This window comes from Pelecanus crispus, chromosome 7 (assembly GCF_030463565.1).
Source record: "Pelecanus crispus isolate bPelCri1 chromosome 7, bPelCri1.pri, whole genome shotgun sequence".
NCBI lineage: Eukaryota > Metazoa > Chordata > Aves > Pelecaniformes > Pelecanidae > Pelecanus > Pelecanus crispus.
In genome coordinates, this window is record NC_134649.1 from 27,757,002 (window position 1) to 27,772,045 (window position 15,044).

Sequence of the window (15,044 nt, forward strand, 5' to 3'; positions counted from 1 at the left end):
CAGGAACACCATCCCTAAATTCAGGCACACAAGAAAAATAAGTCAGTTTCAAGTCAAAAGCCAATTTCTAAGTGCACTTTAGTAATCCTACTTGAACATATACAAAAAGCATTTCTTAGGCAGTTGTACAGCTAAATCAATAATATCATCACGAAAAACAGTCCATCAATAGCAGCAATATCTATCAAACCAAGGATAAATGTACAGAAGCACTCTTTTCTCACAAGGAGTAATGTGTCTTTATGCTAGTTCCAGATAAATGTCTGTCTTAAAATATGCTGGCTTTGGCTTGACATTCAGTTTTGATGGATGCCTGGACTTCACCTTGGTATTTATTTAGCAGTGGGAGACCGTTATCCCAAGAAAACATTCTATCCCTTTGACATTATCTTTTAATGAACATTTCTTTTTATTCTGGCCCTTTGTGCACTTGTCTCAGTACTAGTTCAGCATATCTACCTTTTATTCCTTGTTACTGACTACTTTATGCTTGGTGCTTAAATGAACATTTCTTTTTATTCTGGCCCTTTGTGCACTTGTCTCAGTACTAGTTCAGCATATCTACCTTTTATTCCTTGTTACTGACTACTTTATGCTTGGTGCTTAATTAGAGTTTGAGTGTTGTTTGGTTAACTAGATACAAATATAACATGTTGTTGTTTCATTTGCATTTAAATTAACTTTTAAACTTAAATTAACAATAAACTTGCAGACTAGTTTCCATATTTGTTGGATGTCGTAAATTGTTTTTCATATGTGCTTTCCCGTTAATCATTCACATCTAAACTATGACACCCACACTTCTCCAAATGGAAAGTTTGCTTAGTCATTCCTTTTTTCACCACCAAAAATCAAATGAAAATATTTACTCCTCTGTTCTGGCTAGCCATGATGTTTGTTGCTTTCATTTTCCTCCTCTTGTGCCACAGGAAGTTGGATTCTTTCCTGCAGGCTGATTCCCACCAGGCCCCCCAATAACACCTTTTCCTTTCTGAATCAGCAGCAGAGATGTGCTCACTTGGAGGCACCCTAAGGAAGTGCTGTGCATATTTAGACTAATGCCTGTTCACTCTTGCTGGGGTACGATTCTTTTTGTCTCCAGAAGAAAAAGAAATGCGATCAAGACACATACAATACACTATTTAAGATATTATAAATTAGGAAATATTGTTTATAGTATATATTTACCATTTGGGCATTCTGTGATTGTTACTCTTGATAATGCCATGGTTCCAAGGAACTGTAGTTGCGGACACCGGACAGCCAACAAGCCGTCTGCACGTGGGTAGTCCTCACCCCAGAGGAGGTACAGCCCTACTGCAGAAACATTTACAGTTAGTGTCATTACAGCAATGAGTTTCTAACAGTTTTTAAACAAACCATATGGGGCATAACGTTGTTCATTCTTATCTTTTTGTGTAGGAAGGTAATCATCTCCTCATGAATTAAGCCCAAGATAGGCAAGAGAATGACCCATGATGGATTTTGGACATTCTCTGAGCTCCAGTTTTCTGCCAGCAGAGTTTTCAAGGCAAATGGATTAGGAAACCTTGCAGCGTGGTAGAAGAAACAGCTGAGCAAGTAACGACATTTTTGGTTCACTAGTCACTCTGAAAAAAACTTTTTTGAAGAAAATTTGGGGTTCACGTTATCTCCTTACAGGATTGCAATATTTAAAACAAATTTCAAAAAAAGTCGATCTGTCCTGAAATTGTATTTTAAATACATATAAGTGAAATATTTTGATTTAAAAAAAAAAGAAAATCAGACTCAAATAATAAACTTTTAAATTAATATACATTCACAACATGTACTGGAATAGCTGAAGCCATGGCTGAAAGATATTTCCTTTAAAATTTCTGCTGAGTTCTAATCTTCTCTTTACAAATTTGAAAAGCAGGGCAACAAGTGTAAGTCAGCAGCAAATATGAGAAGATGACCTAAGTCTCTTAGAATAAAAGCACATACTCAAAACAAGCAGAAAATAGTCACAGACCATACAGAATCCAGCCTTCTCTAAATTTCTTGGAATCCTTCAAAATTAGCCCCCAAATCCACCAAAAAAGTGAGAAAATAGATGAATTACAACCCAGCTCGTGCAGTGTACTGATGTTATTTCTCAACTGATAGCTCCATTTTCCTAAGACAAAGGAAATGTTTTCTCTTTATACCATTTTGCTTCTGTTGAGACAAAGTGCAACTTGAATGGTTTTGACAATATTGTGGGTAATGCTGGGGTCCTGTGGTAAGGGAGTTTATTAATTGCTGCATACTTGAAAGCACAGGCATATCATTGTTGCAATAAATAACCAGCAACCTATTAACTCTCAAGGTTTGGCCTGTTTAACATGCTTGTCATCCAGGAGATTATTCATCTCATGTTGAAAATCATACAAACCACCTCTGGGAGGACAGTCTGTCTTCCAAAGAGGAATACTTCTTATAATGGGGCTCGAGTTTGAAATTGATTCAGATAATGGCCTTGTCCTTCCAGGGAACTCTTTTCAGACTGTTCATGTGATTGGTCTCTCTAAAGTTCAGGGATCCACTTGTGCAGATCCATTTGAAAATGGGTCCCAGAGTCTGAATGACTAAGAAAATCAACTTTTAGCAAACAAAAACAAGTCTGTTTTCATATGTCCCATATGAAAGAGACTGGCCAGTCGTGCCTGCCAGTAATTGTACCAGTTTATTAAATCTGTTCAAGTAATTTGTTGCACATTCATTGCAATGAGGGAATTTGGCAAAAGCCCTTCTTCAGCTTCTCAACCTCCCATAGAATAGAAAATGACTTCTTAGTTCTGATGTTCCATGATGGTGAAATTACTTAAACATGATGAATGGTGAAACATGATAAGGGTTTTTCCATATCGAGAAACAGTGAAGTTAGAGACAAAAGCCAGTTGTAGCAAATTCATGATACTATGAAAACTGGGACTATGGATCCAGTCGTCCATAATCTATATCAGTGATGTGACTTTTGGGTCACCTGCCTCATAGGTGAAGCATAAGAGTTGATACAACTTACAGTGTTATTTTAACCTCATAGAAACTTTCCAGTTACTGCCTGGAGCTGGAATAATGCAAGTGTTGGAATGATCCCAGTTCGTTTAATCAGGCCTGACACGTGCAGTTATCCTCCTCCTCTATATGGAGGCAGCTTAGCTACCTCCAAAGTCTCACCCCCATCTCTTGTCATGACAGCCTGTCCTCTGTAGAAAAAAAAAGTAAATCAGTGTGCAAATAAGCTCATTTTGTTTCAGCTGTGAGATGCAAAATACCATTCCTTAAAGTGCGAGACACCCTCAGGACTGAAATAAGAGCCACATCACAAATAGTTTGCTTTCAAACTACTTTGAGTTGAGGCTTTTGAAACAGGTAACATGAAGAAATGTGCTAGGGATGAAACACTTTAAAAGGAACATATAGAAAAGGGACTTTTTATTTACATTGGGACTGACTTTTCCTGTAAAAAATTTTAATAGTAACTCATTACATGAATTTCTACAGAAATTTTAATTAGTGTTTTTCAATCATTAAATAATATTTTGAGAGCCTGTGCTACTTTAATCTCTTTGATCCTGAGGGCTTTGATCTGCCATGTGGTGACATGACTCAGGCATTTACTTCTGTGGTGTGTAGAAAATGTGAAATTATTGATTCCTGTAATCCAGCAGAGCAGAAAAAGGTCTGTGCTTTCTATAGCTCAGAAACTGATACAGTTTTCTACCCTTGCTGTTGCTCAGAGCAGCTGGAAATGCAAGGCCTGAATATTCCTTAAAAATATCATTATTCTCCTCACAGTCTTATCTTCACTGTTATTAGCCTAAGTCCTTCTCCCTTGCTGAATTACATCTAAATGAAATCCTCAATTTTTAAAACAAGAGCATGATACCACTAACCACCACTTTGTGTCTTCAGTGCGATGCGATTTTCAAAATGAGAGATGTAAGCCATTGCAACAGAATTCAGATTATACAAATCCCAGCAAGGGTTTACCCAAAATAGACTTTAAAACATCCTTTTCAAATTCACTAGAGGGACTCAGCTTAATGCCGTGAGCCAACGACCACTGAAGGAAGCCATAAGACTTGATTTACTCTCATACACTGTAAACATCTGCAAGTCAGTATCAAAATGGAGATTTTATTTAGCACCATGAGGTGCTTTCTAAAGCAAGAAAAGTTTTCAAACAAGTGATTCATATTTTCATATTTCTGTACTAGTTTTAGGTTCATAAATTGCAATGTAACAATGCCTCAAGAGATACCCTGAAGGAATTTCTGTATCAATAGTCACCTGAGCACAGTCAAAAAAAGCAAAGGAATTACAACAGGATGAACCATTACTAAACAACCTGGCTTTATTCCAGACTTTGTAGGTTTGATAAGCTCAGAACTATTCAGAAACTCTCCTTCAGAGTCAAAGGCCTTCAGATGAAATTCCTCATCGGCACCACAAGATGTTTACACGTTTAGATAGGGATGTCTTGTGATAACTAGACTGGACATTTTATTTATTCTCAAATATCACAGCACAGCTTAGAGGTGAATTATCAGATAATAGGTACTCAAAATACATTAGGCATCATGAATTAATATCAACGTTTTGAATCACTTGTTTTAGCAAACACGCAACTAGTATAATCCAGCTCCTTAGTCTGGCATCACTAAACAGATGATCGCAAGACAGACGTGGTAAATTGTAGTTGAATAAGGCCACACAGCTTTAGAGATAATCACCCTACACCACTACATTCAGCCAAACTGTGGTTATTGAAGGAAAGAACTAACTATTACATGAAACATTTCAAAAGAAAAGTGGCATACATGGGGGGATGCTAGGGATATTCAGTGTTTAAAGGGTGAAGAACACTCCTTCAAGGCATGGTGATCAAATTCCCTAAGGAACTTCCCAACGGTATTTTTAAATCCATTTTTCAGTCACTTTAAGCAACATTTTTAAAAAACAGACTTAATTACTATTGATCCAGAATTGGATATACTGCTCACAGATATTAGAGGGAGTAGACAGGACTCTGCAACAGTGCTTGCTCTGCTTCATACCCAGGAAACTCTTAAGGAAGACAGAAATCTATGAAGTGAAGATAAACCCTACCAGCAAGAAAATAAAGTGCCAAAGGAGAGCCTGCATTGGCTCTGTGTAGCTACAGCATGACTCTGGGGTGCTCTGGTGGATGGCCAGAGGAGCTGTCAGCCAGAATCTACGCAAAATCTAGTTGTGACAAATACTGCCACATCACACTCCCACATCTGGAATGTGATCTGTGTTTATTTTCCTTAGAACAAAATAACATTTCTTAGTTGTATTGCAATAAGAATTGCTACTGGTGAAGAACCATAAGAGATATATATGCATACATTTATATATAAAAGGATAATAGAAGTAATATGGGAACAAAGATACACTCAGTGCACCGTGATGCAATCCCACTTTAAGAAATACTTGCTTTTAAGAAAGTATCAAAGCCAGGGATACTTCATAATGTCCACACAGAAGGAGAGAATTTCAGAATAAGATGAGCCCTTCTGCTTTCCTCACCATCTTCTGTATGACTAACACAATCAGAGCAAAACAAAACCATGTTTTTCAACTATCTCAGCAAAACTCCTCTTAATGCATAAGGAGCAGCTCATTTCTTATTTTCATTCCACAGGAAGTTATTTTGACAAAGACGTGCTGATCACACAATGTGATAGTAATAAACCTCCCTCATTTCTAAGGCTAATAGGCTGCTCAGCAGTAAGTATGTCAATGGCCAGCAATTAGCACCCTTCTCATTTAGCTACTGTGATTACACCGATTCTTGTATTAGTGCTACATTAATTGCAGCTTATATCGTCTTGATTTGGGGTGTGTGGCGATTTAAAGCAGCAGCAGGGGGTGGAAACTTTTCTTACTTCCCTCAGTGCTAGACAAGCTGGGAAAAAAAAAATCACCAAAACAATAGATAAGGCAATTAATCTCTATACTCACTGACCTGCTGCGTCGCAGGCTTCCATTTCTTCTTCCCACTCAGTCCTTCTTGCTGATCAGTGAAACTCATAAGAGTATTTGCTGCTTTCTCAAGTTTAACTATTATTTTTTTCTTATGAAATAAGGGATTAACTTCAAGGTAAGTTCTACTTACTTGTCTTTTCCAGTGCTTCAGTTAAAATTATTTACCTTTGTAAAATCCATACATCCTTGGGTTATATGGCTACTGTGAGGGAAACAAAATGTCCTATTTGGGGCTTGGCAGAGCCCCGAGGAGTTTGCAACTTCACATCTATCTAAAAAACTGTTATGACTAAGTATGGTGAACCAAAATACGCAATGTAGTTCACTCTCTCTGGGCTCTCTCCATTTCAGAGCAGTATCAACCTTGCCTCTGAAACTGAGTTCTTGATAATTAGGATCAAAGCTTTTCGTCAAATGCTCACTAATAATGTACTGTTTAGGGGGTGCCTGAAACTGCTGGCTGCTACTACAGAATTGTTTATACATAAAATTAACAAAAGTAAAATCTAAACGTATCTATGTCAGAAATCCTTCAGTATGCCCCTGAACCAGGGCATTTCAAATGAGTAGTTGTGAATTGTGCATCTGTGGCTCAGTTGTCCACCAGTGTATTTAGTATTATTAATACCACTACTCCTATAATTATGACTAATACAACTTTTCTGGCTTGCAGAAATGTTGAGGGGATCTGTTCACTAGTGGTGGCTCTTGTATGGGTGGATGTGACCAAAAAGGAAATTAATTATTATTCTCCAGAGCATGGTTTGAATCATATGCGGTAGATAAGGTTTCAGGGAATGTGATTGAATAATGAAGAGAAAACAAAATAGCTAAGTATCATCCCTTCTGTGCCCTTGAGTAGAGCAGGGGTTCTTCTGAAATGTCCCTGTCCACATACCAGCACTGTTTGAACAGGTAATTAAAGATTACAAAATCTTACATGTGAAAAAAGAGGCATATTAAGTTTGCCCAAGTAATCTTATTCTGGTATTTCCAAACTTTCCAGTGTTCTTTTTTTTTTTTTTTAAATAATTTTTAGCATATTTTTATCTGAACTTGTCTGTATGGTTCATAACAGCCTGTCTTCTGGTAAGCTATTATTGGTTTATTTGAATATTTGCATGACTAAACAGTGGCATTTGGTGAAAAAGAAAACAAACTAAATAGTGGGGTTTTTCCCTGAATAGATTCCCCTCTCCACAGTACAAAACTAACCCAAATGGGAAGCCACCTTCCATGTAAGTCCAGCTGACCAGTTGCAGTACATTTCATTTAAATTGTCAAGGCAACTAAGCCTTTGGGGAGGTACCTTCTTCATACTTTCAAATGTGTTTAAGCTGAAGGCCAGAGGCATGACATCAGTCATCACATATTACTTTTACTCCACTGTAAATGCTCCATTCATTTGGTATGATACCACTGTCCTACTGAGACCACAAAACCTCATAGCATATTGTGGACTCAAGGTGAGCTGACAGATATGTCAAGCTACAGATGATTAGAAACAAACTCCCTAGCGAATACCTAGCTCCAGAAACAGAAGATTGTGAGTTACTCTGGCTGGGTTTGAAATAAGGTACATGTAATACTTGCACAGATTGATGCCATCTCCTGGCAGTGCAATATGCTTTGGGTTTCACTATGCTTCATCTTTCCCTCTTCCTGGAGTACTTGTACAGAGCTGATTGACTAGCAGTGATGTAGTCAAGGATAGCTACTGTTTATCCCTTTCTAATTTTGGCAACGTACACACTAACTTGACCTCTCTAGAGAATGTTCCTCCTTCCTGGTGTCTGCCTTGGAACACTGAGCAGTTTACCCACTTCGTTAATTACTAGACAATCACATTTGTTTGCTTTTTCTATAAACCAGGACACAAGGGATAGCTGGGAGAAAGGGAAGGAGGAAAAGGGGTGAAGGACAGTTCCATGTAAACACAAAACTTCCGGCGCCTTCTGTTTTTCAATATCAGATATATAAGCTGTTGGGTTCATGAATCAGTGTTGTGGTTTAACCCCAGCCAGCAACTAAGCACCACACAGCAGCTCACTTTCTCCCTCTGCCCTGGTGGGATGGGGGAGAGAATCAGAAGAGCAAGAGTGAGAAAACTCCTGTGTTGAGATAAGAACAGTTTAATAATTGAAATGAAGTAAAATAGTAGTAGTAATAATAACAATATATTAATAATAGTAATAATAATATACCAAGTAAGTGATGCACAATGCAATTGCTCACCACCCACCTACCAATACCCAGCCAGTTTCTGAGCAGCAATCACTGCCCCCTGGCCAACTCCCCCCAGCTTATACACTGAGCCTGACATCATATGGTATGGAATAGCCCTTTGGGCCAGTTTGGGTCAGCTGTCCTGGTTGTGCCCCCTCCCAGTTTCTTGTGCACCTGGCAGAGCATGGGAAGCTGAAAAGTCCTTGACTAGCATAAGCAGTACTTAGCAACAACTAAAACATCAGTGCATTATCAACATTCTTCTCATCCTAAATGCAAAACACAGCACTATGCCTGCTACTAGGAAGAAAATTAACTCTATCCCAGCCAAAACCAGGACAATCAAAAAGTAAATCCTTACACTTTACAAAAAGCTAAGTTTTAGCAGTTTGCAAAGTATATCTGTTTATTTCAACTGCATTACTAAGCCAAGTATGTAATACCCATTTGTAATACCATATCTAAAATGTAATTATTATTATTAATTCATTATCAATGTAGGCTAGTGCACTGGGGATTTGCTCCATTATCAGGCAAAAAGGCAACACAGATGAAGAGTAAATGATGAACTGCAGAACAATGCAAACACATAATGTATGTAAGTACGTAATTGGATATAATCAATAGCCAGGCATAAATTCAGGTCACCTGCCTGAACTAAGTCCTGGCTTGCAGGGCAGATAAGCTCTGCTTCAGGAATGATGTGTTGCCTCTGTCTCTAACAGGTTAAAGACAGACTTTTTTTTTAAATTTTTCATTTAAGTAGAGAAAACATTTAAAAAACACCTATTTTGTCCTTGTCAATTCATTATAGTCCTCTCTGAAAGAAAAGTACATTTACCTGATTCAAAAGATATCTTGCTTGGCCTTCTAAGGCATCAAAGTTGTTTTGTTTTGGTTTTTTTAACTTACGTCTCTACCCACACCAACCCAGTGCCAGCGGAAAGGAATGTAGAGTCTATAGCAGGATTCAGGACAGTATTTCCAAAATGCCAACATTTTGCTATTGCAAAATACAATCAAATGTGAACTCCAGGCCATATATCCACTTCAGATACACTCATCTCACAAATCTGGATCAATTTATAGCAAAAGATGCAATTTATATATAACAATTAAGAGGGCATGCAGTGTACAAGGATAAGTACATGCATAAATCTGCTGAGGGGCAGAGCACCTGTAATTATAATGATGCATTTTTTAAAGAATTTGGAAAGTCAATAAAATATTTAGATTCTTTACAAATAGTTTTTGCACTGAAGGAGTATCTTGTGCTCTACTGAATTGTTTATAATTAAATTATGTCCTTTGCAAGAGGATCTAGGACTAAGAGCATAGTTAAGTGACTGAGATATTGCTTAATATTTGAATTCTGAAGCCAATGTTGTTTTTTGCAAATATAGTGCTTGCGTACGCACATAGTCCTGCAATATAACTCATCTGTTTAGCTCATTGCAAGATGAAAATTAGGCATAAGTTGGAAGGAAAAAATCTTTATGGAGCTTTCAGCATAATTTTTTTAGTGGAATAGAATTACAGTCCCTAAATTGAAGCAGATGCAGGATCAGATCTGAAAGAAAACTCCATGAAGGTCAAACAGAATGTGTTCTGAACTCACAGAAACAAGGTACATCTTGTCATCTACAAAGCTATAGAATAGATAGTGTAGGGTGTTGTTTTTTTTTTTTTTAATTGGGGGTTTAAATTTAAAAATTAGGGATATTTATTATTTATACGGAAAAATCTCATTTGTCTTCTGCTTTTCACCAAGTGCTTTTCAATTTGAAAAGGCCATTTGGTTGTAATTAAGCCAAATGTTAGTGAATAATTCACTACCTTTTTACTTCATCCTGGCCTATTAATTAGAGCCAAAAGGCTCAAACTTTCAAATACTAACAAATCTTTATTCAAATAATTGGTAATAATCAAAGACTCAAAACCTGTTACAGCAGTCAGTTATGAACAAAGAAGATTCTGTTTGTGAAATGAGAACTAATAAGTGAAAAATTAATTTTTCATCAACTTAAATATTTACAAAACTGTAGGCTTTCATACAAAGTACTACTGGGAATCTCTATATAATTTCATTTGATAAACACAGAGGTAAAATTGGCATCCTTGTAACTGTTTACACTATTGCATAAAAATATGGGGAGAATAATTCACAAAGAGAAACGACATGCTGCAGACTTGCTTTAAATCTTTTTTTCCTCTTTCTATGAATTAAGTCAGATACATAATTATATAAAACAGCATGGCACTTTTGGGGGCTCTTATAATCTGAAACACTTAAAGAATTTTACAAATTTTAAGTAGAACCTGTGATTGTAAAATAAGCCAATATTGGGCTATATGGAGATTCTTCTAATTTTATTCATGTGTTTCACACAACTTGTTGCAAGCCTCTTACATGAGAAATGTAACAAAAAATGTTGGTCCATAGTTGCTAAAATAAGTGAAAATTTAAAAATTGCATGAAAACCTGTTGACAAACACCCTTCTGTGGTTTTGGGTCTGAGTTACCACCACAACTACAAAGGACTGTTTGGCAATTCCACTGGAGAAAAAGTTAAAAACTGCAATTTCACACTGGAGCAGAGTTCATCTAACAAAAATATTTAGTCTTGTAGCATTACTATTGCTTACAGCGTAACTAACCTTGGCTGATGAGCCATGCTGATGAACTTATAAGTCGATCTTCCTGTCTCTTTATCCCCCAATTAGTCTGCTTGTTACGCAAAGAACAGTAGTGAGAACTTACTCAAAAGGAACCAAAACCAGTAAGAAAAGCAAATGGGAAAAAAGGAGAATACAAATGTGTCCCCAGGATCCCAAGAGGAAACATTTCTAAAGAACATAAAAAATGGTGTCATCAAGATGCCAGCTAGTTAGGAGAAATAAAATGGAAGATTGATGTTGATGTGCTCAGGGTGATCATAAGCGAATAAAAGTAGACTGATAACATCTTGTAGAGAGCAGATCTTCTCTTGATAAATTGACAGAAGTACATTGAAGAGAATATCACCAAATGGCACTGAGCTTGATAATGAAAAGGAAAGGGAGGCAAACTATGTTCACAGATTCCTATACAACCCAGCATGTGTTATAACAATGGGCTTCCAGCTAGCTTCTTGTGTCAGAAACAAAATAGACTTGACGATGGATTTAGGAACTATTAGAGACACGGCCCTTTCCTATCTCATGTGAGATGGAATGACCCTAGCTTATTGTAAAGTTTAAAGTAAAACCGGAACTAATATTTTTCCACTGTATTGTGGGTCTTTTCTATGCTATTTTTTGTATCACAACATCTTTCTTAGATTTTGACTACTGCTTGGCATTGAGAAGAATTTTTAATTGTTCTGGGTGCTCTTTTTCCCTTAGCAGTTAGCAAAAAGTTAGAGCAGGGCCATGAATACAAGCAGTTTAGATTTTTCATTGTAACGTGCTCTACTGTGCATTTGTCAGTGTCTGAATTTCATCAATCATTATGCTGCCAATTTGTCTAGTTCAGTTTCCATGAAGTTCATCACAGCCTTCTCTTACGAAACTTACACTAAATAATTTTGTCATCTGCAAATCCTGCTGATGTCATTTTTTTGTTCCACCCCTCATTTCTGCCTTTCTGGATGATTAATGAATGTATTAAATACTAACTACTGTACAGATCCTTGGGACATACTAATATTAACCTCCTAATGAATTGAAAACTGACAGCCTAATGAATTAAATTTTCTACATAAGAACAACAGTGTTGACAGTGAAAATCTGGATGACTTGTGATTTATCCCTAATCTGAAGGAAAACAAACAAGCCACCCAAAACTCTGCAAGTACAAGCACCTGCCATTTCCACTGACTTTTATGGGACTTGTGAAAAAAGACTACTTAAGGAAGAACAAAAATAAATTAAAGAGGAAATATCACCTCTGTATACCTGTTTCACTTACTGTTTACAGAATCATTGAGCTATCAAACAGTACCTTAAGCATTTTTTTCCCCTATGAAATTGTTAAAAGTGCCTTGGCTAGAGTATCCTTGGAACGTCAAAACTTGTTTAGGTATTTGATCCAGAGAGGGCAAGGTATAGAATTTATAGCTAATCAAGCCTAAAGTAAAAGATGAACAAAATGAACTAAACTGATGACCGCTATAGCTATAATCATGTTGGCAAGACATGCTTCCTTGTCACAGTCATTTAGTTTTTTCCTAGATATCAGAAAATTTCTCACATTTCTCTGACACTTTGATACAGTATCTGTAGCAGACATTGCTGTAAGCAAAAAATATATTTGGAACAAACATCACCAAGACATGCAAAAAAGGGCAGTTTCTCAGTGTTCTGTCACTTATAAAAACTAATGTATTAAAACTTAGATGTGTTCTAAATGTCAGCAGAACGTCTACTGTTATTTCTGAAACTATTACACTTCAGCAAGTAAAAAGTGTGTAGTTTATACAGCAGCTTTAAAATACTCTAATTAGTGTCTTCCACGTACAAATTCTGTTGTTTGAACTTTGTACCAAAGAAGAGCTAGAAGAATAATACAAAAAATACTAATGAATATTCACATGTTCTTGAAATGAACCTCCTTCATTCACGAATACTTTGAGATATCAAATTTTATTAGCACAAATGTTCACAAAAAGTATACAGGTGTAATAATGCATTTACATTATCAACATTTTAATAACCTGTATTACTGAGCTAATAGGCCTTTTTGTAGGAAGCCATAAAGTTCTTTGGGAAATGTGCCTTGTCTTACTAAAGTTTTCAATATAGGTTCTAGTCAAAGCAGGTTCCTTTACATAGGTTAGAAGATTTTACAAAATGCCTGAAGGCAGATGACAGGTCCCTAATGGGTGATGCTGAGAAAATTCTGCTGAAGTTTACTGAGACCCAATCTCAAAGATATATTAGGGGCCTAAACCAAAGTGAAGGTCATTGTAATTGGACTAGGCTATACTTTCAGTGGTCATGCCAGAGTAGGGCAGCATTCAGTGTTTTGTAATTCTTCTCCATATATCCACCATGGCAGTTTAGATGTTTGTTCTTCAGTGGAGTATTGGGCCAGATGGGACAGTCAGATTTACTGTACTCAGATCTGTACAGATTTTAGTGTGCACAGTGCCTGCACGCAAGATTTCCAGGTGCCCAGCAAGAGCTAATGCTACTGTCCTGTCTAAAGAAAGTCCTAGTCAGCCTCCAAATTTCACCCAAATCACATTTCCAGACATGATACAGGCAACCTGGGAAACCCAAGCATATAGTAGACTGGGAAGCTGCTTGGTATGTTAGGGAGGTATATTGAATGTTATCATGGTTTAACCCTAGTCAACAACTAAGCACAGCTGCTCACTCACCCTCACCCCCATGCGGTGGGATTGAGAAGAGAATCAGGGGAAAAAAAAAAAAAGTAAAACCCGTGGGTTGAGATAAAGGCAGTTTAATAGGACAACAGAGGAAGAGAAAATAGTAATAATGATAAAAGAATATACAAAACAAGTGATGCACAATGCAATTGCTCACCCCTTGCTGACTGATGCCCAGCCTGTCCCTGAGCAGCGATTGCTGTCCCCTGGCCAACCCCCCCCAGTTTATATACTGAGCATGACGTCATATGGTGTGGAATAGCCCTTTGGCCAGTTTGGGTCAGTTGTCCTGGCTATACTCCTTCCCAGCTTCTTGTGCACCTGGCAGAGCATGGGAAGCTGAAAAGTCCTTGACTAATATAAGCACTACTTAGTAACAACTAAAACATCAGTGTATTAACAACATTATTCTCATACTAAATCCAAAACACAGCATTATACCAGCTACTAGGAAGAAAAGTAACTCTATCCCAGATGAAACCAGGACAAATATTAAGAATGCAATTTCTAGCATAATCACATTTCTTTCATGGGTTTTAGCTGCACATCTACAAAATGGGGATAATGGGCAGCTGTGAAAACCCATTAATTAAATACCTGTGAAGCATGCTGTATCAGTGGTAAAGTGGCAATGTAAGATGCAGGACAGAAAGGGCAAAAGTGAAAACGAGGCTTGCACATAACTAGGATGAGTCAGAGTCAACAGAGAAAAAGAAATCAAAAAAGGAAAAAGGTGTATGCATGAAGAGATGGCCACAAGCAGCAAAATTCAGACCTCAGTTTCAACGGTGATGGAGTTTAGCTTGCTGTGTCATACTACGCTAGCCTGGGCACAATTTTATTCATGCAAGCCGTATCTGTGTTGCTGGGACTAGACCTTGATTTGCCAAGATTCTGAAAGTATTTTTAAAAAACAAGAGGCCTTTAAAATCACTGTCTGGTGCCTCACTATCTGCAGTGAAGTTGTCTCAGTGACACTGTATTTAACTTTTTTTGTTACAAATCTGCAGTTGCAAATTCATATTGAAGATAACTTTTTTTTGCTTCATGAATAATATCTTTTTTCAACATTGAATATTCTATTCCCCAAGGTAACCTGACTGGTAGGTGGCCTACCTGGAAAAGTGACCCTTGAAAGGAATTAAGGAGACAAAATACAAATCACTTCACTTCAGTGCAATGTGTACCAAATATGTTATATTCTGTTGTATATTGCAGCACCTCCTGTTTTTCTGCTAACATTCTACTGCAGTAAGTGAAATCTCCTCTGGAAGGACTCATTACACACATAACAGAATTTGTGTTAGGTTTCAAGGTCAGCAAGAGGTGCTGAATTTGTTGTACTTATGTATACATTAGAATGGAAAAGAATATTTTGTATTTTGAATAAAAACCTGTAATTTTACCGTTGAAATGCACACTATA

At 37.1% G+C, this 15,044-nt stretch overlaps 1 protein-coding gene across 1 annotated transcript in view; it reads left to right on the forward strand.

The window, feature by feature from the left end:
- NUP210 (nucleoporin 210) overlaps positions 1-15,044 on the forward strand; it is a 93,508-nt gene that overhangs the window by 1,367 nt on the left and 77,097 nt on the right. The window lies entirely within an intron of this gene.